Source organism: Lissotriton helveticus, chromosome 1_2 (genome assembly GCF_964261635.1).
Source record: "Lissotriton helveticus chromosome 1_2, aLisHel1.1, whole genome shotgun sequence".
Taxonomy (NCBI): domain Eukaryota; kingdom Metazoa; phylum Chordata; class Amphibia; order Caudata; family Salamandridae; genus Lissotriton; species Lissotriton helveticus.
The window spans coordinates 405359971-405379715 of NC_136058.1; the positions used below are offsets into that span (position 1 = coordinate 405359971).

At 47.7% G+C, this 19745-nt stretch overlaps 2 protein-coding genes across 3 annotated transcripts in view; one reads left to right on the plus strand and one right to left on the minus strand.

Moving 5' to 3' along the window:
- LOC144806574 (uncharacterized) overlaps nt 1-19745 on the plus strand; it is a 350735-nt gene that overhangs the window by 255984 nt on the left and 75006 nt on the right. The gene's annotated exons all lie outside the window — the stretch shown is intronic.
- Nucleotides 1-19745, minus strand: part of LOC144807972 (uncharacterized) — a 56968-nt gene that overhangs the window by 10144 nt on the left and 27079 nt on the right. Inside the window, exon 3 of the mRNA XM_078673558.1 lies at nt 6904-6958. The gene's annotated coding sequence lies outside the window, so the exon portion shown is untranslated. The remainder of the gene's footprint in view (nt 1-6903; nt 6959-19745) is intronic.

Below are 19745 nucleotides of genomic sequence, written 5' to 3' on the forward strand. Positions count from 1 at the left end.
ATCAAAATAGCCCTACCTTATCTTCATGAATATCTGAATTCTACACGGAAAAAAACGAAGGCAATATGTTATTCCCAACTATAAAAATAAAACGTGCACAGTATAACGTGCAGTGATGAATAACTGCCACTTTACCTTGCACTGGATAGCGGATCGTCTATCTCAAACGTTCGCTGCTAACCTGTTTAATCTTATGCGGAGTGCTGCCGGCTAACTCCATTGAAATATCCGGAGATACACGTGGTGATGTGTGCGTAAACATCAAAAACGGACTAGCCGCATTACAAGGAAGTGTTCATACGCGCCATCTTGGAATGGGGGAATTCACTGATAATAACTTGTGTTTGCTGTTGCATCTTGTTAGTAACTACAGCCCTATAAGCAAAAATGATGCTCTAAAATCATATATTCAAACTTGAAATAGATACGGAATGTATCTTAATAAATATTAGGGATGTGTAATACCCGCGTGGAAATACGGTATGTCCCAAATATACGATCTTGTATTAATATAGCGCAATTAGGCAACAATCTTGATGCCAAGGGTGCTGTGAATTATATCCTGGGGTGTGACCCCCCGTATGCGTCTGATGACCAATGAATGTATGTTAAGAAAATAAGTGGTGCATCATGGACTCTGTAGTGCAAAGAAATAACAATGACATTATACAATGGTTATTTTTCACACTATCAACAGCATAAAAGGTGCATTTACATGGTTCATTATATTCAGAATCAATATTCAATAGTTTCAAAATCAAACAAACAGGAAAATAATAGTATAACGTTTTCTACCAAAAATATGAGTGTAGTATTCATCGACAAAGTTGCAAAAGATAATGCATTAATGTATAAAACATTTGTTGCCATGATACCTCATAAAAACTTCTGTGAACATGCTAAAGGTAACCAACATCAACTAAGCCTCAGAATGCATGTAACATAGATGAGAATGAAAGTTTCTATGTGTGATGAAGCAGTCGCATAATACCAATAAGTGAATTTGCAGATATGCATGCTATAGATAACATGAAAGGTCATATTTATCATTTAAACCCACTGGGGTCAAAGTCCCGAGAAATTTAATCCAAAATATTTCTCTTCGCAATAGTCTTTGGTGATTGTCTAGACCTTGCTGAATTTTCACGTGTTCAAGAATGAGAAACCTCAGTTGTGAAATGGTGTGTCGTTGTTCTTTCCAATGTACCACCAACGGTGAAGTCAGATTCTCATTGCGGATGCGGCTTTTATGCTCTGTAATACGTACTTTGATTTTGCGTTCTGTTTTTCCTACGTACATTTTACCGCATGGACATTTTATAGCGTACACAACATTGGTCGTGTTGCAATCACTTGAATGTTTAAGTTGAATGGTTTTTCCTGAAGTTGGATGTGGGCATGTATTTCCTAAAGTTACATTATTACAGTTTGTGCAATTAAGGCATCGTGTAGTGCCCTTGTGAGATGTTGGTTCAATTGAATGTGATTTCTTCTTTAGTCTCTCCCTTAGGTTTGGTCCGCGTGTGTACGCGTGTAAAGGAAGTTCTTTAAAGATACCATGAAAATCTGGTTCCAATGTCAGCAGTTCCCAACGATTGTTAATGATCCTCTTGATCTGTGTTGAGAGGGTTGTGTATTTAGTCACAAACACCATCCGGTTCTGTGAAGATTTCTTTTTTTGTAGCAGTAGATCCTGTCTATGCATCTGTTGTACCCTGTTCAATTGCATTGTAATGACATCTGGTGGGTACCCTCTGTCCGCATATTTTTGAGCTTGATTTGCTAGTGTAGTCTGGCACGTTTCTTCATTGGAACATATACGTTTAATGCGAATGAATTGTGATACTGGTAAATTCCTAATCAAATTCTTAGGATGGAAACTAGTGTATTCAAGTGCACTGTTCCGGTCAGTGGGCTTAGTGTACAAGGCTGTGTCAAAGCCATTCCTTGTTTTCGTGATTCTGACGTCTAAATAGTCAATTGTATCTTTACTGATTTTGTGAGTAAATTGAATCCGTGCATCAACTTGGTTTAATCTGTTGATCAAAGATTCCAGCAGATCCTGAGTATCATTCCAAATTAAAAATATGTCGTCGATATATCGTCCATACATCAACACATGCTTCCATTCATCCTGGGACATAAGATTTTGTGATTCAAAGTGAGCCATGTAAGTGTTCGCATACGCAGGAGCCCCTGCAAATCCCATAGCTGTTCCGCTTAACTGGGCATAGAACTCATTTTGCCAAATAAAATGGCTGTTGTATAAGCAGAATTTCAGCAGTTGCAGCAAAAAGATTTTTTTAGTAGTGGAAAGCTGCTCCATTTTTAATAATGCCCATTCAATGGCTTCCAATCCTGCTTCATGGGGAATAGAGGTGTAAAGAGCCACCACGTCTATAGTACACATGATCCAATGATCCTGATACCCTTCTTCAATCCACTTCAGTTTATTCAGGAAATCCGTGGTGTCCCGTACATAAGAACCCCAATGTTGTACAAACTCCTGTAGATGGTGATCAATATATTGTCCGAGTGGGTCAAATATAGACCCACATCCCGAAACAATTGGTCTAAACGGTGGGTTAGTGGGGTGCTTATGGATTTTTGGGATCATGTATATCCATGGTCGTCTCGGGTGTTTTTGCGTCAAGAATGCAGCAGTCTGTCCTCAGTGCAGCAGGACTGAGCGCTCTAGGGGCGCAATTAAGTTGCTTGACATTTATCTACCCTTAGCTAAGCCACATGATAAAGGCAGTAGATCAGGATGATTCTCCACGATCAGAAGTAGCTCTCACTATTAAAAAGGTGAAGACCCTGGTATAACACAAATGCAGACATGCGGTTAGGCTCTACCACGACATGTAGTAAACTATTAATTTATGTATCTGTAGGATTAGATCGCATTGCAAGTTAATTCTTATGTCACTATTTTCCGCACACAACATACAACATAGATTCCTCACGTGCATACCCTGATGAAGGGAGAACCCCCAAAATGAATTGGGGCAGACTGAATTAGAATTTTTACTTGGGGAACAGTGGATTTTGAAAGTGATTCTATGAGAATAAATATGCTTAAACTGGAATACAAGTGGATTTGCTCCCAAGGGAAGGAGACATTGATGCACTTTTACGGGTACAAGCTGTGGAGAAGGAGTCACAGACCTGATCTAGTCTGGCGCTATATAAACAACTGTAGCCAAATACATTTCCTTCTGGCACGCGATGAGTGGATTACATAAACACGACAATAATGAATGAAAAATACACGGCATGCATAGACAAGGTTTGCTATGTAACCTCTGGACTCCTGTAAACCTAAACAAACACCGGTAATCAGACACTAGGGACATCACCTGAAGCTCCTAAGATTCTCCTTTTGTTTGCTATCTTGTTTTTAGAAAGTGGGTTTTTAGGATAAGCTATTTTTAGGTGTGACTTCTTTTATTCCAGGATGGGCACTAGTTTTAACATTGTCATCTTTTATACTCTGCATACCAAGTTGCTGATTTTTTTTCACGCATCCCTCATTTCCCCGAACGGGAAACGTCTGGGGGTGGGGTGTGTCAGGTAGCCCCTGTAGTAGACGATTGGATAGAGGATAAGGAGTGCCATGCCATCCCTTCATATATTTCTCCCCTCCTATATTCACAGTCCCCTTTTACCAGCTGTCCGCTTTGCTGTCATCAAGAAGTGGAGAGAGGGGAATCGGCAGGCGGCCCTTTTAAGCCGGAGCTCAGGACGGACATCAGAGGATACACACTTGAAGAAGACGGGGGCGGAGAGCGCGTCAGGTTGGTCAGTAGTTGGTCCAGCTACACGCGGCATGGAAAAGCAAGGGGGAGAAACAAGCGGGGGAAGACCGGAAAGACAGAGAAGGACTAACAGCCTTACGAGAGAGCGAACCGGAGCCCAGGGGAGGTCACAGCTTGTCTGCGCTTTAAGGCTGTAACTGCCGCCTACCTTCATATTGGGGTCGAAACGTCGACTTTTCACCTCAACAACGCCTTATGCTAACAGTTAACCTGATACATGCAGGAGCTTTTTGAGCATGTTGTCTAACTAAATGGTCATGAACAGTTGATGTCGTTCTTCATAACTGGCTCACATTTGAAGCCAGGGCTATTACGGACTGTTTTATAAACTATGAAGAAATGTTTACTCTTTAGATAGGAATTAAGATCTGCTATATTTTACCTTCACCCTGCACTGCCTCCCCTTCTCCCCTCTTCCGTTGGGGCACACATTTTTCTATGATGATTATGAAATGCCTTTATTGGTTTTGTAATTTGTGTAATCCTTTGCTATGTTATCACACTGTGAGTAAAAACAAGTGTGATAAGACTTCAGTTTAGTTGTATTTTCATTTAGTATTCAATTGTTTGTCTGTTATCTGTCCTGGGACCCCCTTGTATATGTAACAGCTTGTCGGCGGGCAGAACACCTGAACCTGGCGGAGGAGGGAAAGCCGAAGCAGAAGACCAGACCTCACTGAAGGACGCAGAGTCACCACGCCACGGCCCCGGAGTGATGTGGCTCTTCCAGGTGTGTGGGCGTCTACAGGGCTTTTGGAAAGGGGCTGAGTAAGAGAGGGACGGGAGGGAGGCTGAGGGGTGAAAGGGACCAAGGGAAAAGGAAATAAGTGAGACGGAAACAGAGACAAGAGCAGAAATCATCGGCTACTCTTTTTCTTTTGGTTGCTCCAACCTCTACACCACAGCTTTCCAAACTATGTGGCGCGACCCATATGCAGGTGTGTCGCATCGGCAGAGTCGAGCTGCAGGGGCTCTTAGAAGGGGCGAAGCAACAACAAAGCCCTATTAACATGCACAAGGTATCAAAGACCTGTGAAGTGCTCGGGTGCGGCTGTGAGCGGTCCCAGGCTGCCACACACGACGGGGCGGGGGGAGGGGGTGCTGAAGTAGGGTGACCACCGTTTTTGGCGGAGTGTCCCAGTGTCCCGACACTTTTCTCCAAAGTAGAGAAATGTCCGGGTTTTACAACAGCGTCCGGGTAAAACATCCAAATGTCCTGGTTTTAGTATGCTGTTTAGATCACCCCCGCGGGCCTTCCAGCAACAGGCAGAGTGGCGCTGCAGGGGCTCTTCTATGAATGACAACAAAGCCTTATTAGCACGTTAAATGGTCTTAATTTGTGGATAGTCCATTTGGCAAAGGGCCCTTCAATGAGTGAATACAGTGGGTTATTGGGTCCAGGGGGTTGGCCTGGGGTTTGGGGCAGCCCCGGGATCGCGGTGCATTGGGAAGAAAAGCTGCCAAGAAGCCCTATAGAAGCTTTCACATTTACATCATACTGCACGCTGCGGCTTGTAACCGTACGAAAACAAAAACATAAACAATTCTGTTCAATGGAGAATGCCCGTGTGGACATGGAGGAGTGCGGGGGAGGGAGTGAGTAGGGGCGCTGCGCACCTGGGCACCACCAATACAAGAAAATATAAAAAAGATTTAAGAATGAAAGTAACATTTTTTCCTCTTTGTCACAGACCCTTATGGAACCCACAGAATATGTTGGTCGGGGGAGAGGGATAGAGTGAGACAGAGAGAGAGAGAGTGTGATAGACAGGGAGGGAGTGCGATAGACAGGGAGGGAGACAGAGAGTGAAACAGAGAGAGTGAGACAGAGGGAGATGGAGGGAGAGACAGAGGGAGACGGAGGGAGAGATAGAGAGAGAGAGGGAGGGAGACAGAGAGGAAGGGAGACAGAGAGGAAGGGAGACAGAGAGGGAGGGAGACAGAGAGGGAGGGAGACAGAGAGGGAGGGAGATAGAGAGGGAGGGAGACAGAGAGGGAGTGAGACAGAGGGATGGAGACGGTCGGCGGGAGAGGGAGTGAGACAGAGAGGGAGTGAGACGGAGAGGGAGTGATACAGAGAGGGAGGGAGACAGAGAGGGAGGGAGACAGTCAGAGGGAGTGGGAGTGAGACAGAGAGGGAGTGAGACAGAGAGGGAGTGAGAGAGAGGGAGTGAGACAGAGAGGGAGTGAGACAGAGAGGGAGTGAGACAGAGAGGGAGTGAGACAGAGAGGGAGTGAGGCAGAGAGGGAGTGAGACAGAGAGGGAGTGAGACAGAGAGGGAGTGAGACAGAGAGGGAGTGAGACAGAGAGGGAGTGAGACAGGGAGGGAGTGAGACAGAGAGGGAGTGAGACAGGGAGGGAGTGAGACAGGGAGGGAGTGAGACAGAGAGGGAGTGAGACAGGGAGGGAGTGAGACAGGGAGGGAGTGAGACAGGGAGGGAGTGAGACAGGGAGACAGGGAGGGAGAGAGACAGAGGGAGGGAGACAGTCTGAGGGAGAGGGAGTGAGACAGAGGGAGGAAGACAGAGAGGGAGGGAGACAGAGAAGGAGTGAGACAGACAGGGATTGATACAGAGAGGGAGGGAGGGAGACCGATGGAGGGAGACAGATGGAGGGAAAGGCCACCTCTGCCACTGATTCCATCACTAGTACCCTTTAACAGTGCCCCTCAAGTCTCTCTGTGTGGGTGTGTGTGTGTGTGTGTGTGTGTGTGTGGGGGGGGGGGTGTGTGTGTGTGGGTGTGTGTGTGGGGGTGTGTGTGTGGGGGTGTGTGTGTGGGGGGTGTGTGTGTGGGGTTGGTGTTGGGTGTGTGGGGTTGGTGTTGGGTGTGTGGGGTTGTGTGTGTGGGGTTGGTGTTGGGTGTGTGGGGTTGTGTGTGTGGGGGTGTGTGTGTGTGGGGCGCTCGGGCTCGGTCGCTGCGCTTTCTCGTGTTACCGTGTCCCTGAAAATATTTTCACAAAAGGGTGTGTCACCAACAAGAAAAATTTGGAAAGCTGTGCTCTACAACCTCCCTTCACATTTATGCATAGTTATTATTTATCCCTCAATCTTCCCTTGACTAAACCATAAAGCAAAAACACTTACCTGAGCCTTTTCCTTCTGTCCGAGGGACGGCGGCGGCCAAGGCACACCTAAGGGACTGAAGAATATAACAGATACAATCAATCATTGTGATTAACTGTAATACTAATAAAAACTGCATACCAAGAAATTATTCAATGCAGTGTGCTCCTTCTTGACCGACTCTTCTACAACGGGGAGCTACATACTTTCCCTACAGGGAATGGGAGACAGAAACACAGAGACCAACAGACACACACATACGGGAAAGCATAGTAGGAAAACGCTATATACAGTTTTTATATGCTTGCATATGTACATTGTTAGGTCTCGCTATTATATCCTGCAGGGATTAATAACGAGAGTATATAGTAGGCGAAACAGGATTACGTCCAGTTCATGTGAACCAGTCGTGTGAGACACGCGTGCACGTCAAACCCATCAGCCTCGCACCGCAATGGAATGCTGCCTCCCAAGCTGCTCCCCGCTATCAGACTTCAAAGCAATGCGCTCCCGCCCCGCACCCCCACAGTAATGCCAAGAGCTTGTTTTACAAAAGCGAACTGTGCCGCTGGTTTCATTTATGGAGTCTGCATTAGGAAAACTCTGGTCGTGCAATCTATGTACTAGTTGTGTTTAGAACACAAAACCGCAGTGGTGTGAGACAGTTTCTTTTTCTTGCCTTCTGCTCCCCTGATTGTACTCGTTTTTCTTGCCTCTGCCCCCCCTGATTGTGCCCGTTCTCTTGCCTTCTGCTCCCCTGATTACACTCGTTCTTCTTGCCTCTGCTCCCCTGATTGCACTCCTTCTTCTTGCCTTCAGCTCCCCTGATTGCACTTGTTTTTCTTGCCTTCTGCTCCCCTGATTGTGCCCGTTCTCTTGCCTTCTGCTCCCCTGATTGCACTCGTTCTTCTTGCCTCTGCTCCCCTGATTGCACTCCTTCTTCTTGCCTTCTGCTCCCCTGATTGCACTAGTTTTTCTTGCCTTCTGCTCCCCTGATTGTGCCCGTTCTCTTGCCTTATGCTCCCCTGATTGCACTTGTTTTCTTGCCTTCTGCTCCCCTGATTGTGCCTGTTCTCATGCCTTCTGCTCCCCTGATTGCACTCGTTTTTCTTGCCTTCTGCTCCCCTGATTGTGCCCGTTCTCTTGCCTTCTGCTCCCCTGATTGCACTCCTTTTTCTTGCCTTCTGCTACCCTGATTGTGCCCGTTCTCTTGCCTTCTGCTCCCCTGATTGTACTCGTTCTCTTGCCTTCTGCTCCCCTGATTGCACTAGTTTTTCTTGCCTTCTGCTCCCCTGATTGTGCCTGTTCTCATACCTTCTGCTCCCCTGATTGCACTCGTTTTTCTTGCCTTCTGCTCCCCTGATTGTGCCCGTTCTCTTGCCTTCTGCTCCCCTGATTGCACTCCTTTTTCTTGCCTTCTGCTACCCTGATTGTGCCCGTTCTCTTGCCTTCTGCTCCCCTGATTGCACTCGTTTTCTTGCCTTCTGCTACCCTGATTGTGCCTGTTCTCTTGCCTACGGCTCCCCTGATTGCACTCTTTTTTCTTGCCTTCTGCTCCCCTGATTGTGCCTGTTCTCTTGCCTACGGCTCCCCTGATTGCACTTGTTTTTCTTGCCTTCTGCTCCGCTGATAGTGGCCGTTCACCCACACCCTCACCCTCACACCCCCTCACACTCACACCCCCACCCCCTCACAGCACCACACCCACTCACCCTCACACACCCCCTCACCCTCACACACTCCCTCACCCTCACACACACACCCTCACTACTCTACCACGCTACCGCCCTCACTCTACCGCCCTCACTCTACCACCATCTCGCCCTCACTCTACAACTCTACCGCCCTCACGCTACTGTCCTCACTCTACCGTCCTCACTCTACCACTCTACCGCCCTCACTCTACCGCCCTCACTCTACTCCCCTCACACCCTCACTCTACCACTCTACCGCCCTCACTCTACCACTCTACTGCCCTCACTCTACCGCCCTCACTCTACCGCCCTCACTCTACAGCCCTCACTCTACCACTCTTCTACCCCCACTCTACCGCCCCCACTCTACCGCCCTCACTCTACAGCCCTCACACCCTCACTCTACCGCCCTCACTCTACCACTCTACCGCCCTCACTCTACCACTCTACCACACTCACTCTACCGCCCTCCCCTTACCACTCTACCGCCCTCACTCTACAGCCCTCACTCTACTACCCTCACTCTACTGCCCTCACTCTACCGCCCTCTCTACCACACTACCGCCCTCTCTACCACTCTACCGCCCTCTCTCTACTACTCTACCGCCCTCAATCTACCACTCTACCGCCCTCACTCTACCACTCTACCGCCCTCATCCAACCACTCTACCGCCCTCACGCTACCGCCCTCACTCTACCACTCTACTGCCCTCACTCTACCACTCCACCGCCCTCACTCTACCGCCCTCACTCTACCACCCTCACTCTACCACTCTACCGCCCTCACTCTACCACTCTACCACCCTCACTCTACCGCCCTCACTCTACCACTCTACCGCCCTCACTCTACCACTCTACCACCCTCACTCTACCGCCCTCTCTACCACTCTACCGCCCTCACTTTACCACTCTACTGCCCTCACTCTACCACTCTACCGCCCTCACTCTACCCCTCTACCGCCCTCACTCTACCACTATACCGCCCTCACTCTACCGCCCTCACTCTACCACTCTAAGTTCGATCAGGTCATGAGAGTCGACCGATGGGAAAAGGAAGTCTCATTCTGGTATTGGACCTTGATGGAGGCGGATGAAAAGATCGAGATTGAAATCTCAAATTTATGTGCAAAGGAGCTTGGGGATGGACATTTGAAGCAAATGTCGCTGGACTCTGGTAAAACCCGCCTCGCTTAAACGTAATCATCTGTTTTCCACCCATAGAGTTTATTGATCCCCAGCGAAGCTAGCAAAGGTCACAGGTAATATCTACAACTTCCCAAAGTGTATGCTTCCATCAGCAGATGATCTGCATGTTTATGTTGTGTCCGAAGATCGCTTCTTACTGGACCTCGGTGTGTGATTTTCTTGGGGAAGTAATAGGTAAACAGATTAAGGTAAGCCCTCGTCTTGTTTTCTTTGGACTCAACCAAGAGGAAGATGTACGAATACATTCTGCTGTTCCCAAGTTTATTTTCTATGTGGTTTTGGTGGCGAGGCGGGAGATATGTAGGCTTTGGAAGTCTGAAAGTCCCCCATCTTTTTCCGAGTGCCTCAAAATTCTCATCTATACGAGCCAGTCTGATATGGCCTGTGACCCAAGGAGTCAGGATAAGATCTGGACAATGTTGGTAAATTGGAGAGAAAACATCAGTGGGTCCAATGATTAAGCCAAACATGATGTGGGTCCTGGCCTCTCCTGTGTTGTGGTCCCCTTTTCGTAAAGGAGTTGGAAGTGGAACCAGCAGTATTCTTCTGCAGAGATGTACTCCGTCCCCTCCCGGACATTTGTGGGGTAAGATCAACCCTAGCAAGAAAGTTGGCAAGATGAGGACAAAAAAACAACAAGCATTGGAAATGCAATAGGGCTCGCATTAGGAAAGTTTGAGCTATTGGTCTTATAAATGAATTTTTTTTTTATTTATGTGTTATTTTTTAAAATAGCTAAATTAATAGCTTTGTCATTTACAATGCCAATAGTTCTAACTTTCGCAAACACCTATAGCATTTGTAATGCAACATGTTTTGTATTTACGTGACTTAGATGTATTGATATTACAAATAACAATGGCTTTTAATTTTTTTAAATAATTAATACTTAAATAATTTATTTAATTTGTAATGGCAATAGCTTAAACTTTTGTAAATAACTTTTGTGAAGATTATGTTCAGTGTTTTTTATTGTGACAAAAATCCAAGAACAGAAGTGAAATATTAACATCTTTTTGTGATTTGTAATAAAGCAAGAAAGCTTGAAAACAGCTTGAAACATTGAAAGAACATATTTGAACCAGTGATACTGTGGTTGCGCTGAGTGATGCTGTGGTTGCGCTGAGTGATGCTGTGGTTGCACCGAGTGATGCTGTGGTTGCACTGAGTGATGCTGTGGTTGCGCCGAGTGATGCTGTCGTTGCGCCGAGTGATGCTGTCGTTGCCCTGAGTGGTGTGTGCATCGGTGGAGCTTAGTGGGTGCATTGGTGGAGCTGTGTGGTGGGTGCATTGGTGGAGCTTAGAGCATCGGTGGAGCTGTGTGGTGGGTGCATCGGTGGAGCTGTGTGGTGGGTGCCTCGGCAGAGCTGTGTGGTGGGTGCATCGGTGGAGCTGGGTGGTGGGTGCATCTGTGGAGCTGTGTGGTGGGTGCTTCGATGGAGCTGTGTGGTGGGTGCATCTGTGGAGCTGTGTGGTGGGTGCCTTGGTGGAGCTGTATGGTGGGTGCCTCGGTGGAGCTGTGTGGTGGGTGCATTGGTGGAGATGTGTGGTGGTTGGCAGGGGGGAAGCTTCAAAGGCATGCCGCCTCTGTGAGCTTCTCCAAACCATTTGCTGTACTCAGCAACTGGCCCCCACCGGTTCTAACCCCCACTCTGGGGGGAAGACTGGCGGGAAACCCTACGTCAGGAAAGGGGGTGCGACAGCCTGTGCCAACCCCACCCCTAAGGTGGGAGAGGCGAGGTGAAGCACGACCCAGGGCTCCAGCCATCTTGAAGATGGGGAGCCCTGCCCAATCACAGCCAGGCTCTTGCCCCCCTCCCACAGAAGAGGAGCAGGCTAGGGGGTGTACCCACCCCAGGACAGGGACCTTTTGGTCCCTGCCCTTGCCCTACCTGTAATGCCCCTAAATTTGGTATTTAGGGGCACCCTTAACCTTTCTTCCTCAGATCCAGATAAGAAAAGAAGAAAGAAAGAAGATCAAGAAGAAGACCCGCCATGCAGCTGCTAACATGACGACACCCACTGACTTGGCCCCAGCTCTACCGGCCTGTCGACCCTGGAACCTGCTCCTGCTTAATGCCGGCGACTCCTGCGGACAGCAACCTTGGGACACCCGGAGGACCCGCCTGCCTTGACCCTCTTAAAGACTGGGACTCCCATAAGCAGAGGCTCTGCTTCAACAAGCAACCCCTGGTGCCAGCCAGAATGCTCAAGACCTGCCCACTCTGCACCCGCCGAGCCCGGCCCGAGTGATCACAGACCACAAGGACGCCACCCCAGCGACTGGGACCTGAAGTCCAGTGCCCAAAGACCCTCTTCGACGAACCAGACGACGCCCGCAGCCTCAGAACCAGGGACCCCTCCAACCGCGACCAGCCAAGGGTAAGATTTCCTGATACCCAAAGACACCCCGGCGCCCTGCGAACCCTGTGCCTCCCTTTGGGGTACCTACTTCTTCTCCAGGATCCCAACTTAACTCTTGAAGTGGTAGTCGCACCTGAAGAATCACCGTACCCAGAGTTTGCAGCCTTTGTTACCTTTTTACCTTTCCCATTGAATAACATTGAGCGCCCGACGGCTCAAAGGCACCTTGCACCAAGCCGCCCGAGTGCCCCTGGCAGCGCAACCTGTGCCCTATCCTACTTCCCCATCTGCCCTGAGCAAGTGACCAGGAGCCTAGCTCCCACAGCCGCGTGGCCTGCTAGCCAGCAGCCACCAACCGGAGGCCCTCTGCCACTCATTGGATAACATTGGGCCTAACTACCTCTGCACCCAGCCGCCCCTGTGCCGCTGAGGGTGAACCAACTGTACCTACCTGACCCTGGGGCACCCCTGAGTCTATGCCCAGAACCTTAACTTCACCAGTCGAGTACTCACCTGGAAACCGGTAACTCACTTACCTGCCATTGGATAACAGTGACTGGCTTGACTCAAAAAATCTTTTAAGTGTGAAGTTTTGGAAACTTAAAATATTCATATAAAATCAAGCGAATTCCGAAGTACTCCCCTGTGATCAGGAGAGAAGCCAGTACTGTACCTTGTAGCCCAGTACTGAACCGCAAAAGTAATCCTCACCAGGTTTACTAGTAACCTGTATTTTCTCTATAGGAATCCATTGTCTGCTTTTCTATGAAATTACTTCCAAGTGTCTACTTTTGAAAACTTGAAATATGCTTTAAAAATCATACGAAATACTGAAACGTAATTACTTACCTGTTTAAAGTTGAGACCCCAGTGCTGGACCTAGGAGCCCAGTACTGGATTACAAAATTAACGAGATCGTACTTTACCTGCAACCTGAATTTTCTACCATTGGATAACCTTGCCAGATTACTGCTGCTAAGTTTTTAAGTGTGAACTTTTAAAATAGCTTTATATTCCTGAAAAATCACTGCAATAACTAAAACGTTTTTTACTAAATTGTTTTCCGCTTAGACCCCAGGACTGCATCTAGGATCCAGTCCTGGAACTATCAAAGTAATCTGCCAAGTAATCGATTGTGTTTATATAGAAAAAAAACATTGAGCTCAATGCTAAATTGTGTGTAGAAAGGTGTTGCCTACTGCAACACCTGTACCTATTGTGTTTACAAAGTTTATTGCCTTTCTGCAAAGTACTCATCTGAGACCTCTCATATTGAGAACAGTATATTTTGATACCTGTTGGTTCTAAAAAATAAAACCACTATATCTTGGATATAAAAACAATTGACCTGGAGTTCAGTCTTTGAGTGTGTGAAACCATTTGCTGACTGAGTTTGTGCAACAAATGCTTTACACTGTCCTCTGGTACTGCCTTACTGCTCGACCAAGCTACCACTTTAGAGAGTAAGGTCACACCTGGCTTTAACCACTGTTCCACCTCTGGGGTTTGTGGACTCTATACACACTGTACCTTATTCTGGTCCAGTATATATATATATATATATATAGAGCCACTTACTCACAGACCTGTAGCTTGCAGAGCTTTCAGGACCTTCTCAAGGTGGATCAGGAGATCCTGCCAAGTAGAACTATTGACAGCAATATCATCCAAGATATGCTGCACTAAAAGTCTCCAACCCAGCAAGGACTTTATTCACTAACCATTGGAAGGTGGCATGGGCATCCGTTAACTCAAAGGGGATAACACTAAACTGATGATGCCCACCTGGTGCCCAGAATGCAGCCTTCTCTTTTATTCCTGCAGTCAGACCAACCTGCCAGCGCACTGATGTCAAATCAAAAGTACTGAGAAATTTGGTGTACCACATCCTGTCAATTAACTAATCAGCATCTGTCTCGGTCACTGCACTGAGGCCCCTATAGTCCACACAAAACCTCCGCTCTGGTTTTTAACAATTGGATTGTGGTTTTGGGAACAACGCACTTGGGCTGGCCCAGAAGCTTTCAGAAGGTTTCATTGACTTCCAGTTCCAGCATCTTGCTAACTTCAGCTCTGATGCTCTCCTTAACTTGGTAAGTCTGTCTCGATATTTTGTTTTTGACAGATGCATAGTCCTCAGTGTCCACTTCACGGGTACACCAGGTTGTCTGACCAGCGGTTAGGGAGAAGAGCTTGGCATACTGCTCCAGGACTTGCGTGTAGTCTGCTTGCTTTTGGGCAGAGAGGGTGTCTGAAAAGACAACTCCACCCACTGACCTATCTTTTGGGCTGTAGGTGAGGAGGGCGGGAGAGGTTCACTCTCTGCTTCCTCATCAGTAACCATAGGCATGGTCAGATCAGCCCTGTCATCGAAAATATTCAGGCGGGTGATCTGGATGGCCCTGTGAGGGCTCTTGCAAGTGCCTACGTTAACCAGATAGGTGACCTCACCTTTCCTCTCAAGGGTCCTGGAGGGTACTAGGTACCACAGGCTCCAAAACCCATACCCTCTTCCCTGACTAGAACTCCATCAGTGCAGCCTTTTGGTCATAATAATGCTTCTGAAGCTCTTGACTGGCATCAGGGTTTTTGGATGCTTTATCCATGTACTCAGCCATACTTGAACGTAGACAAAGCACGCAGTCCACAATATCTTGTAAGTTCTAAGTGACTAAACCCCATTTCTTTTTAAACTACTGATCAGTAGAAGTTAAAAGGTAGTGAACTTGTAAGTCACACTACACTCATTCCACATTGTCTCAAGGTAGTGAGTCATACAGTTCTCTGTCTGTTTGACATCATCTCCTTGGGGAAACCAACCCAGTTAAAACAAAAAATACTCAAGAGGGCCAAAGCAACAGCAGAAGCGGTGACAATCCTAAGGGAAATAGCCTATGGGTACCTGGTTGCTTAATCCACTGCCCCCAGTATGAATATGTTACCTGATGCTGTTGGAGGTTCCATGGGGCCAACGTCAACCCCTACCATTTCAAGGGGACCCCCAACCACTGGAAGTGGAATTAAGGGGGCCTTTAACTGGTTACCTGTTTGCCATGGGCTTGAAAGTTAACAGAGGAGTTACAGAACTCTTTCACCTCCTGGGACATGTTTGGCCAGTCAGTAGAAGTGGGTGACTAACCTACTCCAAGTCTTGCTCTGGCCAAGATGCCCAGGTAGGGGGATGTCACTGGCCAATGAGGGTAAAAACCTTAAAACCCTATGGACTGCTGAGGCACTACCACTCTCCTAGTAGCACCAGGTTTGGGGTCTCTGGCCTCAGAGTACATGACTCTCTCCTCCCAACAGGTCCTTTGAGAGCCACTGGCATCTATTTTTCCCTGTACAGCATCTTGCGGTCTCAGGCTTTTAAGAGTATAACAAGTCCTCTGTCCTTGGCACAGCTCTTCACTAGAGGGTCCGCCTGAGCCTAGGAGCTTTGAAATGTGAGGCCCAAGTTCCTGGGGCTCAGTTCCCTCTGGGGCGGACATGTTTTCTCACTGAGGAGAGAGGACTGTTCAGTAGCTGGCTTCCCAGACTTCCTACATTTTCACTTAGAGGGTTGAGACACTCAGACTCCAACTACTCTTTTTCACCCTAGAATTGCAGAGAGCACAACCACCTTCTTTTGGCCAGTAACCCCTCCCCACTCCAAGGACACCACAGCCATGGGATGAGCCTAGGTCACATTATCAGCATTGGTGATGGGATAGGTTTATCCAGTCAGGTACTGTTCAGGACATACCAGTTTTGCAGTCACTATGGTGACACTTGCATATGTATCTCTGAAAGCTCCCACTCCAATACCATTAATAGGAGGCTGTTGTCAGTGCTCCTCCAGATTACTGGGCCAGACAGCCAAGGCAGCTACATCCACCCCATCCTCTGAAACTAAAGTGGCTTCACAGTGTGCTCTCTGACCTGATCGGGGCACACCAATGATCCCATCGGGAGACTCACCACCCCAGTGTTAACTGGGGTTGCACTAGATGAAGCCTTTTTGGGACAGACAGGGTCTCCAGTTTGGTGCCCTTTGGCTTTGCAATTAAAGCACCATACCTTCTTGGGGTACCAGTTCTTACCCTGGTCTTGTCTATTGTCTCTGGGTCCACCCTCCTGTACAGGTTATTGGGGGCCTTTAAAAGACTCTTTGTTTTTATCCTTAGTTTGCCCACTCTCTTTTTCTGAGTGGTGGCGAGCAGAGATTTTAACCCAGGATATATCTCTGCAAACGCCTTTAGGGCAGAGGACACGGTCACAGCAGAAGCAGATGCTTACTGGGAGGCGATGCAGTTTTCATTTAAATCCGATACCGTCTCTGTCTTTGAATGTCCTTATAATTCAAAGGAAGCTTTTCTGAAGGCTAATGCAATGACTATAGTAAACAAGCATTGGAAATGCAATAGGGCTCGCATTAGGAAAGTTTGAGCTATTGGTCTTATAAATAAAATTTTTTTTATTTATGTGTTATTTTTAAAAATAGCTAAATTAATAGCTTTGTCATTTACAATGCCAATAGTTCTAACTTTCGCAAACACCTATAGCATTTGTAATGCAACATGTTTTGTATTTACGTGACTTAGATGTATTGATATTACAAATAACAATGGCTTTTAATTTTTTTAAATAATTGATACTTAAATAATTTATTTAATTTGTAATGGCAATAGCTTAAACTTTTGTAAATAACTTTTGTGAAGATTATGTTCAGTGTTTTTTATTGTGACAAAAATCCAAGAACAGAAGTGAAATATTAACATCTTTTTGTGATTTGTAATAAAGCAAGAAAGCTTGAAAACAGCTTGAAACATTGAAAGAACATATTTGAACCAGTGATGCTGTGGTTGCGCTGAGTGATGCTGTGGTTGCGCTGAGTGATGCTGTGGTTGCGCCGAGTGATGCTGTGGTTGCGCCGAGTGATGCTGTGGTTGCGCCGAGTGATGCTGTGGTTGCGCCGAGTGATGCTGTGGTTGCGCCGAGTGATGCTGTGGTTGCGCCGAGTGATGCTGTCGTTGCCCTGAGTGGTGTGTGCATCGGTGGAGCTTAGTGGGTGCATTGGTGGAGCTGTGTGGTGGGTGCATTGGTGGAGCTTAGAGCATCGGTGGAGCTGTGTGGTGGGTGCATCGGTGGAGCTGTGTGGTGGGTGCATCGGTGGAGCTGTGTGGTGGGTGCCTCGGCAGAGCTGTGTGGTGGGTGCATCGGTGGAGCTGGGTGGTGGGTGCATCTGTGGAGCTGTGTGGTGGGTGCTTCGATGGAGCTGTGTGGTGGGTGCATCTGTGGAGCTGTGTGGTGGGTGCCTTGGTGGAGCTGTATGGTGGGTGCCTCGGTGGAGCTGTGTGGTGGGTGCATTGGTGGAGATGTGTGGTGGTTGCATCGGTGGAGCTGTGTCGGTGGAGCTGGGTGGTGGGTGCATCGGTGGAGCTGGGTGGTGGGTGCCTCGGTGGAGCTGGGTGGTGGGTGCATCGGTGGAGCTGTGTGGTGGGTGCCTCGGTGGAGCTGCATGGTGGGTGGCTCGGTGGAGCTGCATGGTGGGTGCCTCGGTGGAGCTGTGTGGTGGGTGCCTCGGTAGAGCTGGGCTGTGGGTGCATCGGTGGAGCTGGGCGGTGGGTGCATCGGTGGAGCTGGGCGGTGGGTGCATCGGTGGAGCTGGGTGGTGGGTGCATCGGTGGAGCTGGGTGGTGGGTGCATCGGTGGAGCTGGGTGGTGGGTGCATCGGTGGAGCTGTGTCGGTGGAGCTGTGTGGTGGCTGCATCGGTGGAGCTGTGTGGTGGGTGCATCGGTGAAGCTGTGTGGTGGGTCGTTCGGTGGAGCTGTGTGGTGGGTGCCTCGGTGGAGCTGTGTGGTGGGTGCATCGGTGGAGCTGTGTGGTGGGTGCATCGGTGGAGCTGTGTGGTGGGTGCATCGGTGGAGCTGTGTAGGTGGAGCTGTGTGGTGGGTGCATCGGTGGAGCTGTGTGGTGGGTGCATCGGTGGAGATGTGTGGTGGGTGCATTGGTGGAGCTGTGTGGTGGGTGCCTCGGTGGAGCTGTGTGGTGGGTGCCTCGGTGGAGCTGTGTGGTGGGTGCATCGGTGGAGCTGTGTGGTGGGTGCATCGGTGGAGCTGTGTGGTGGGTGCATCGGTGGAGCTGTATGGTGGGTGCCTCGGTGGAGATGGATTCAATTGTCTTATTACGAGGAGGCCCTGGTGTCAGAACACTCAGGTTGTAATAAAACAACGGATAGTACATTATCTGGAGATGTATTTCAAATCAACTTCAAGAAAGTTGTTTAGCAATATTAGAATCTGAGTGCTTACTCACTCAGCATCAGAGTGGTTAAACTGCTGACCATGGAACGACTAGTTTCGTTCCAATTGTGCAACACGGTACAAATAAATCTGTTTCGTGGCGTTCATTCAATTTCTTCATGCATGTGGACATTCACCTGTAAACGTGACCGTACCTCGTTGTGTGCTTGTCGGCGAGTTTCCAACACTTGTCTTTTGGTAGGGAGTCACAAAATTTCGTCAAGAGGGGAAATTATTTACCGGCGGAGAATATAGACACTTTACATCATCTTGGGCCAGAGAAATTGTGATGTTGGGCACGAAAAGTTTCTGAAATGCACATTTTTCTTCGAACCATTTAGGTTCTGATGCACAATATTTATTTTCAGGAACTGGAGGAGGCCTCTTTCTTAAAAAGAAAAAAAAGTTTAACACGTTTGTCTTTACACCTGTACTTCCACCTATCAACGCTAAATGGTACCTTTGGCACAGTGAACACAGACATAAATTACAATATGCCGTTGATGAGTTTCCAGCAAAAGCTAATATGTCATTCTCAAATGTCTCGGTTTGAAAATGCTGTTGAATTAATTCAGCAATAAAACTGAAAAATGTAGAGGAAGACAGGATGATATCTGCCAATATCCATTTGTGGGATGATGTCAGATTGATACATTGTCGCCTGGGAAGATAAATTGGGCGACAGATTCGAGATGTGTCGGACACCTGTGGGGAAGCATCCCTTTCCAGTTCTCCATTCCATTTTGAATGATATATGTTGGTTTCTGATCACTTAAGATATATGGTGGTCAGATTTTTTAAAAGCAAAAAATCAGGCCATAACAGACATAAAATTAGGACTACAGTTTTGCCGCAGTCGGATGGTACGGAATGACCTAATTGACAGCACCTACCGTCATGGAAAACTGACGTCGATGAGGAACAAAGGTATCAAAGTTAGCTTTTTGTGGGTACTTTCCATGGGAAGATTAAGTGCAACGTAGAAACACGGTATCTGTGTCACTTATATTTTTTTTTGATGACTGCTGCGAACTGGTCCTGCACGAGTTCCGGAGAAGAGTTGCTTCCTTTTGTGCTTAAATCTCCCCTCTTTGAAATGTGAGACAAGTGGTGCATTTACCGAAATTTATCAGGACGGACTTTGAACGACAAAGACTGTCAGTGCAAATCAAGGGTGTGTTATAAATCAGACCTAAAATCCTCTCAAGCCGTATATTCCGTAAGAGATAGAGCCTAAAAAATAAACTGTGACTCTCAAACGGCTATGGGTTGTGCATTAGCTTTAATAATGGTTTTGTATTCTTATACCACACATTT